Genomic DNA, 8,471 nt, shown 5'->3' on the forward strand with positions numbered 1-8,471 from the left:
ATATATAACAAGTATGTACACCCCAACCTCTGTTCTGCCCAATATATAACAAGTGTGTCCACCCCAACCTCTGCTCTGCCCAATATATAAAAATTATGTCCACCCCGACCTCTGCTCTGCCCAATATATAACAAGTATGTCCACCCCAACCTCTGCTCTGCCCAATATATAACAAGTATGTACAGCCCGACCTCTGCTATGCTCAATATATAACAAGTATGACCACACGACCGCTGCTCTGCCCAATATATAACAATTATGTCCACCCCGACCTCTGCTCTGCCCAATATATAACAAGTATGTCCACCCCGACCTCTGCTCTGCCCAATATATAACAAGTATGTCCACCCCGACCTCTGCTCTGCACAATATATAACAAGTATGTCCACCCCGACCTCTGCTCTGCACAATATATAACAAATATGTCCACCCCGACCTCTGCTCTGCCCAATATATAACAAGTATGTCCACCCCGACCTCTGCTCTGCCCAATATATAACAAGTATGTACAGCCCGACCTCTGCTATGCTCAATATATAACAAGTATGACCACACGACCGCTGCTCTGCCCAATATATAACAATTATGTCCACCCCGACCTCTGCTCTGCCCAATATATAACAAGTATGTCCACCCCGACCTCTGCTCTGCCCAATATATAACAAGTATGTCCACCCCGACCTCTGCTCTGCACAATATATAACAAGTATGTGCACCCCGACCTCTGCTCTGCACAATATATAACAAATATGTCCACCCGGACCTCTGCTCTGCCCAATATATAACAAGTATGTCCACAACTACCTCTGCTCTGCCCAATATATAACAAGTATGTCCACCCCGACCTCTGCTCTGCACAATATATAACAAGTATGTCTACCCCGACCTCTGCTCTGCCCAATATATAACAAGTATGTCCACCCTGACCTCTGCTCTGCCCAATATATAACAAGTATGTCCACCCCGACCTCTACTCTGCCCAATATATAACAAGTATGTACACCCCGACCTCTGCTATGCTCATTATATAACAAGTATGACCACCCCGACCTCTGCTCTGCTCAATATATAACAAGTATGACCACCCCGACCTCTGCTCTGCCCAATATATAACAAGTATGTACACCCCGATCTCTGCTATGCTCAATATATAACAAGTATGACCACCCCAACCTCTGCTCTGCCCAATATATAACAAGTATGTCCACCCCGACCTCTGCTCTGCCCAATATATAACAAGTATGCCCACCCCAACCTCTGCTCTGCCCAATATTTAACAAGTATGTACACCCCAACCTCTTCTCTGCCCAATATATAACAAGTATGTACACCCCAACCTCTTCTCTGCCCAATATATAACAAGAATTTCCACCCCGAGCTCTGCTCTGCCCAATATATAACAAGTATGTCCACCACGGCCTCTGCTCTGCCCAATATATAACAAGTATGTCCACCCCAACCTCTGCTCTGCCCAATATAAAACAAGTATGTCCACCCCGACCTCTGCTCTGCCCAATATATAGCAAGAGTGTCCACCCCGACCTCTGCCCTGCCCAATATATAACAAGTATGTCCACCCTGACCTCTGCCCAATATATAACAAGTATGTCCACCCCAACCTCTGCTCTGCCCAATATATAACAAGTATGTCAGCCCCGACCTCTGCTCTGCCCAATATATAACAAGTATGTCCACCCCGACCTCTGCCCAATATATAACAAGTATGTCCACCCTCACCTCTGCTATGCTCAATATAACAAGTATGTCAACCCCGACCTCTGCTCTGCCCAATATATAACAAGTATGCCCACCCCGACCTCTGCCCAATATATAACAAGCATGTCCACCCCAACCTCTGCCCAATATATAACAAGTATGTCCACCCCGACCTCTGCTCTGCCCAATATATAACAAGTATGTCCACCCCAAATCTCTGCTCTGCCCGATATATAACAAGTATGTCCACCCCCGACCTCTACTCTGCTCAATACATAACAAGTATGTCCACCACGACCTCTGCTCTGCCCAATATATAACAAGTATGTCCACCCCGACCTCTGCTCTGCCCAATATATAACAAGTATGTCCACCCCAACCTCTGCTCTGCCCAATATATAACAAGTATGTCCACCCCGACCTCTGCTCTGCCCAATATATAGCAAGAGTGTCCACCCCGACCTCTGCCCTGCCCAATATATAACAAGTATGTCCACCCTGACCTCTGCCCAATATATAACAAGTATGTCCACCCCAACCTCTGCTCTGCCCAATATATAACAAGTATGTCAGCCCCGACCTCTGCTCTGCCCAATATATAACAAGTATGTCCACCCCGACCTCTGCCCAATATATAACAAGTATGTCCACCCTCACCTCTGCTATGCTCAATATAACAAGTATGTCAACCCCGACCTCTGCTCTGCCCAATATATAACAAGTATGCCCACCCCGACCTCTGCCCAATATATAACAAGCATGTCCACCCCAACCTCTGCCCAATATATAACAAGTATGTCCACCCCGACCTCTGCTCTGCCCAATATATAACAAGTATGTCCACCCCAAATCTCTGCTCTGCCCGATATATAACAAGTATGTCCACCCCCGACCTCTACTCTGCTCAATACATAACAAGTATGTCCACCACGACCTCTGCTCTGCCCAATATATAACAAGTATGTCCACCCTGACCTCTGCTCTGCCCAATATATAACAAGTATGTCCACCCTGACCTCTGCCCAATATATAACAAGTATGTCCACCCCGACCTCTGCTCTGCCCAATATATAACAAGTATGTCCACCCCGGCCTCTGCACTACCCAATATATAACAAGTATGTCCACCCCCGACCTCTACTCTGCCCAATATATAACAAGTATGTTCTTAGAACAAGAAAATTTTTGCGTGCTCAAACACCAAGTTTAACCCTAACAAATCTGGCTTTGCAAATCTGGCCTAATTGGCTTATCGTGAGGCATAGCTCATGCAAATATGCATTTGCTTTCACATGTCAAACTATGCAGGGTTAAAAAATAATACCACAAAGCGGTTGCCCTGTGGGAATATATAACAAGTATGTCCACCGCGACCTATGGTCTGCCCAATATATAACAAGTATGTCCTCCCTGACCTCTGCTCTACCCAATATATAACAAGTGTGTCCACCCCGACCTCTGCTCTGCACAATATATAACAAGTATGTCCACCCCGACCTCTGCTCTGCCCAATATATAACAAGTATGTCCACCCGGACCTCTGCTCTGCCCAATATATAACAAGTATGTCCATCCCGACCTCTGTTCTGCCCAATATATCAGGGCTGTGGAGTCGGTCCAAAAATCCACCGACTCCGACTCCTCAGTTTAGGATTCCACAGACTCCGACTCCACGACTCCGACTCCTCTAATTTGCATATTACAATTTTGTTGATTAAAAGTATGTAACATGAAATTCGTCTCTTAACTGCCAACGCTTAGGAATTTTACAAGACAACTGAAGTGAGAAGGATCTGTAGACTACTATATTTATTCCCTTTAGACTAAAACTAGTCCTTGGTAAGAGTACTTGTAAAAGGTACAAACCGGAACAAAGAACATCTATCAGGCCCTAGGCAATGTAAGTGTGGGTACATGTAAGAATGATGTGCAGGTACTCTGCAGGGGAATGAGGAGATTGTAAACAGACAACACCTCTGTGTTCAATGTGCACAGCATTCTCAGTGGATTCCCTGCAGCTCTGTGGGGAGTGCATATGTAGAGTATAGTACTACTGTGTAACAAAGTAAACCTGAGACAGATGAAATTAAAGTTTTATACATACCTGGGGCTTCCTCCAGCCGCCTTTAGGATAATCAGTCCCTCGTTGTCCTCCTCCACCACCTGGATCTTCTGCTATGAGTCCAGGTACTTGAGCCAGTCAGGCGTAGTGCGCATGCACACACTCCGCCGCCAGGAGCATACTACACCTGTGCAGCACTATTGCGCAGGTGCAGAATGTTCCTGGCTGTGGGAGCGGCATGCGGCCGGACATCGCTGACTGGCTGAATTACCAGGACTCATAGCAGAAGATCCGGGTGGTGGAGGACAGCGAGGCACTGATTAGCCTGAAGGGGGCTGGAGGAAGCCCCAGGTATGTATAAAACTTTACTTTTCATCCGTCTCAGTAACCTTTTAATTTGTAGTCACCAAACCAAATTTTAATAACATATCAAATTATTTGATTTCATCAGCAAAGGGAGTGCATACATTTGCATAAATCAGCATCAATGCAGAATTATTTCCATCTCGTTGACCATCTCTATTAGTGACACAGCTACACATCAGGCTTTATTCTTACAGCATAGATGTTATTTAGTATATATAAGAGATTCCTGTGTACACATCATATATACAGTCACAATCAGATATGTATATCTGACCTTAAAAATACGGGGACTGCTTTATTGAAGCAGCACAAGTAACTAATTTTGATTGGTTTATTTCATTTTTGTGGACTAAGCACAGCTATTACTGTATATATACTGTATAAATACATTATTTTTAATGACTATTATCTGAGAAATAGAACATTTTATCATATTTTCTATTTTAATTACAGTTACAAATTCATTAGGAGTCGGAGTCGGTGCATTTTTTCCCTACTCCGACTCCAGGCACCCAAAATTGCCCGACTCCACAGTCCTGCAATATATAACAAGTATGTCCACCCCGACCTCTGTTCTGCCCAATATATAACAAGTGTGTCCACCCCGACCTCTGCTCTGCCCAATATATAACAAGTATGTCCACCACTACCTCTGCTCTGCCCAATATATAACAAGTATGTCCACCCTGACCTCTGCTCTGCCCAATATATAACAAGTATGTACAGCTCGACCTCTGCTCTGCCCAATATATAACAAGTATGACCACACGACCTCTGCTCTGCCCAATATATAACAAGAATGACCACCCCAACCTCTGCTCTGCCCAATATATAACAAGTATGTACACCCTGACCTCTGCTCTGCCCAATATATAACAAGTAAGTCCACCCCGACCTCTGCTCTGCCCAATATATAACAAGTATGTCCACCCCCACCTCTACTCTACTCAACTCCACAATATATAACAAAAAAATTACACAATCACCTCTTCCAGCCGCGTGTTCTAATCTCTCCACTTCCAGCAACTTCTCTTCCTGCTGTGAGAAATCACTTCCTGTGTGTGAGATCGCCATCTAGTGGTGAATATGATAACTGCAGCATCTGTTTGTGAAATAACCTGCACTCTGTCGACTAAAAATATTCTTAATTTTGGGGCCCCTCACACACCATCAGGCCTGGGTCCCCCCCACCCCTCCTTGGGCCCACCCTATCTGTGACATCAGCGGTGGCAGGCTGATAGTTACTAACCCAACTCTGATCCATTTTTGAAAACAAAGTGAGGTGAGTGACATTATCTGGTGACAGACATGGTGCATTACCTGTGAGTGACCACACCACCAGCAAGTAACAAGTATGTCCACCGCGACCTATGGTCTGCCCAATATATAACAAGTCTGTGCACCAGAGCAGACGTGTGTTGGGGAGCTCCTGTTGAGATCCAGAGAGCAGCATAACCGGCTTATACCTAGCCCAGTTCTGTGCTTGGTTTTGGGCTTGGAGACTCCTGAGGTCCCTGCTTAGGCCTTGGCCTGCAGGGGCCCTCTCTACACTAGCCAGCTGCTTCCAGCAATGGAGCAGCTGGCTCATGCCCCCCCTGACCTGTCGTACCTAGGGGCAGGGGGGAATATCCGTGAAGCGGTTTACAGAGATGTTGTGGCGGATGTGGTGGCCTGGAATAAGGCAATGTGCTATCATTCACATTTGTGTGACCAACTGGAAATGCAGCTAAAGGAACGGATCAGTCGATTTGGAGTGAGATGGAGACCGGAGTTCCTTCAAACAGATCCGGTGACTGCAGAACTGCAAAGAAAGGTGAACGAACAGCAAAAAGTGGTGGTGGAGCTGGAGGAGAAAGGTGGACCCTTTCGGGAGACCTACCGAAATGCTACCCGGTTCCGTCAGCAAGCAACAAAACAGGCTATGGAGAGAGCAATCCCTGCACCTGATGTGAGAGCTGAGGCATCCCAAAAACTCCAAACCGTGAGTCCTGCGGAAAGGGTGGAGGGTAATCCCTGTGAAAACCCGTGTGGGCCGGTGGAGGAGATGGAGGTGACCCTGAGAAGTGCGGAGGGAGCTGGGGCCAGTGAAGTGCAGCAGAATGATCCAGCTGTGTCTGAAAACCCCATCGCTCAACCCCCTGGTGTGGTGCCTACTGCTGTGAAAGCTGATGGAGATGGAGGTGTTCCTGCTGTGTGCAAAGTCCAGGATGCTGATGTTACCCAAATGAAAGATGTGGGGGAGAAGCCTGTGCAGTCTGATGTGCTTACTGTGGATGGAAGGAGCGCTGACAGTGAAAGCTGTGATGTCCCTGTATGTCCAGATGTGCCCCCAGCAGCCCCTGCAGAACTACAGCCCTGTACAGATAATATGGGTGAAGTGCCTGTATGTCCAGATGTGCCCCCAGCAGCCCCTACAGAACTACAGCCCTGTACAGAGAGTATGGGGGAAGTGCCTGGCGCTGAGGAGGAAACAAAGGAGGAGATCCGTGCATCGCTCCCTAGAGCAGCAAAGAAAAGGAGATGGGGGTACAAACTTACAGTACAGAAGAAACATGGCGCCCGCAAGCAGCCCTGCGCTCCACAACCGTCTACTGTGGAGAGCACGAGGGCTGGACCAGCAGGGAAGCGCCTGGCGAAAACCGGAAGTGACGTCACAGGAAGTTGCAAACCCGGAAGTGACGTCACCGGAAGTAAGGTACTGTGCGTCCCTGCTGCTGTGGATGGTGGAATTAGCAGCAGCAGCAATGTCACTGGAACTGGCAGCAGTGGGGGAGATGATGTATTGAAGGAATCCTGTGAGCCTGGCAGCGGAGGTAAGAGGGAGTGTGCTGCAGGTCACATGGATACACCTGTAAAGGGGAGTGATAGCGCTGTGCTGCCCCCCACTGACATTGCTACAAACAGTAATATATCTGTGCAGGTTGGAAAGCAGCCCATTGCTAATACATTACCCAGTGACGTTATTGATAGCACTGTTCCAGCAGATAGTAATGTGCAGCCTGTAAATATTGTAAATAAGAATAATGATTGTGGTGAACCTCTTGTGGAGTCCGGTGGGAGTCGGGGGTCGGAATCGGCCACAACTGCTGTCAGCCTTGAAATTAACACAGTGGACACCATTTTTGGTGATGTACAGACGGTAGTTGTAAAAAGGTCGGTACTGACTCCAGACTCTACTGACACAAAAGATGATGGAAACAATAAGGTGATTCCTGACGAGAAGTCTTTGGAAGTAAAAGGTGTTTCTCTTGTGGTACCTGATTCACCTGACAAAGCGCTAGCATCCCAGCATGATGCTAGAAATACCGATTTCATGTGCGAAAAAGTAATTGGTGATTTTATAGCCGGCAACAAGCGGTATGTTTTTGAACCAAATGTGTTGTATGTACTAGAAGCTAAAACCTGCAAAACTGTTGATTTTTTTTCTTTACCAGATAATGTTGACCTAAGCAAAATTACCTCAGTAGGACTGGGTGACTCTAGTTTAGGCATTCAGGCGGATTTCAAAACAACCGATCTCAGATTTTTAATCAGAAATGAAGTTCTTTTCTGTTATGACATCAATGGTAATGAAATCCTTATGGAGATTATTAATGGGGTAGGGGAATGTCATCCGTCTATAAAGCAAGCAGCTTCCTCTTCCATCCCTAGTGTAGCCTCCATTACAAGAGGTGGGAAAGCTACGGTACCTGTCGTGGTACCTAAGTTACCGGTCAACAAACCAGTCTCGTATGCCCGGGTGGCGGGGGGTGGGGTGGGAGGTGGTGTTGCAGGTGGTAAGAGAGTGCCCGCTCCCTTGGAACAGGGGGAGGATGCATCCGTGTTGGGGGGAAGGAGGAATGTGGTCCGTTTGAAATGGATTGGGGAGTCCCGGATCCTGGGAAAGCAGGACTTCGTCCGCCTTCTCCTTGACACGGGTGTAAAGGCCCAGGACATTTATGCGATCATTGCACCTGGTGACCCCCCTGAGTACTACGACGTCAGCTTTCTGACTTCAGGGGGGCAAGAGTTTTTCATGGAAGAGAAGGATAGAAGGAGAGCAGAGTGGAAGAATTTTGTTGCATCGTATGTGTCTCGGCAACCCCTGGAGAGGAAAGCTACCGTCGTAGTGTACAATGAGTCCATCCCAGTACAAGACGTTATCCTCTGGCTCTCTCACTATGTAGATGTGGTGTCCCGTCCCCAGAGGATCCTGGATGACCTGGGTATCTGGTGGGGCGGTTATGAGATCCCGATAAAAATGAGATATAAAAATGGAGTATATTGTCACGTGCCCAGATCTGCTCTGATCGGGAGAGACAAGATCTCAGTTTTCTACCCGGGTCAG

The sequence above is a fragment of the Hyperolius riggenbachi genome, chromosome 10 (assembly GCF_040937935.1).
Source record: "Hyperolius riggenbachi isolate aHypRig1 chromosome 10, aHypRig1.pri, whole genome shotgun sequence".
Classification (NCBI taxonomy): domain Eukaryota; kingdom Metazoa; phylum Chordata; class Amphibia; order Anura; family Hyperoliidae; genus Hyperolius; species Hyperolius riggenbachi.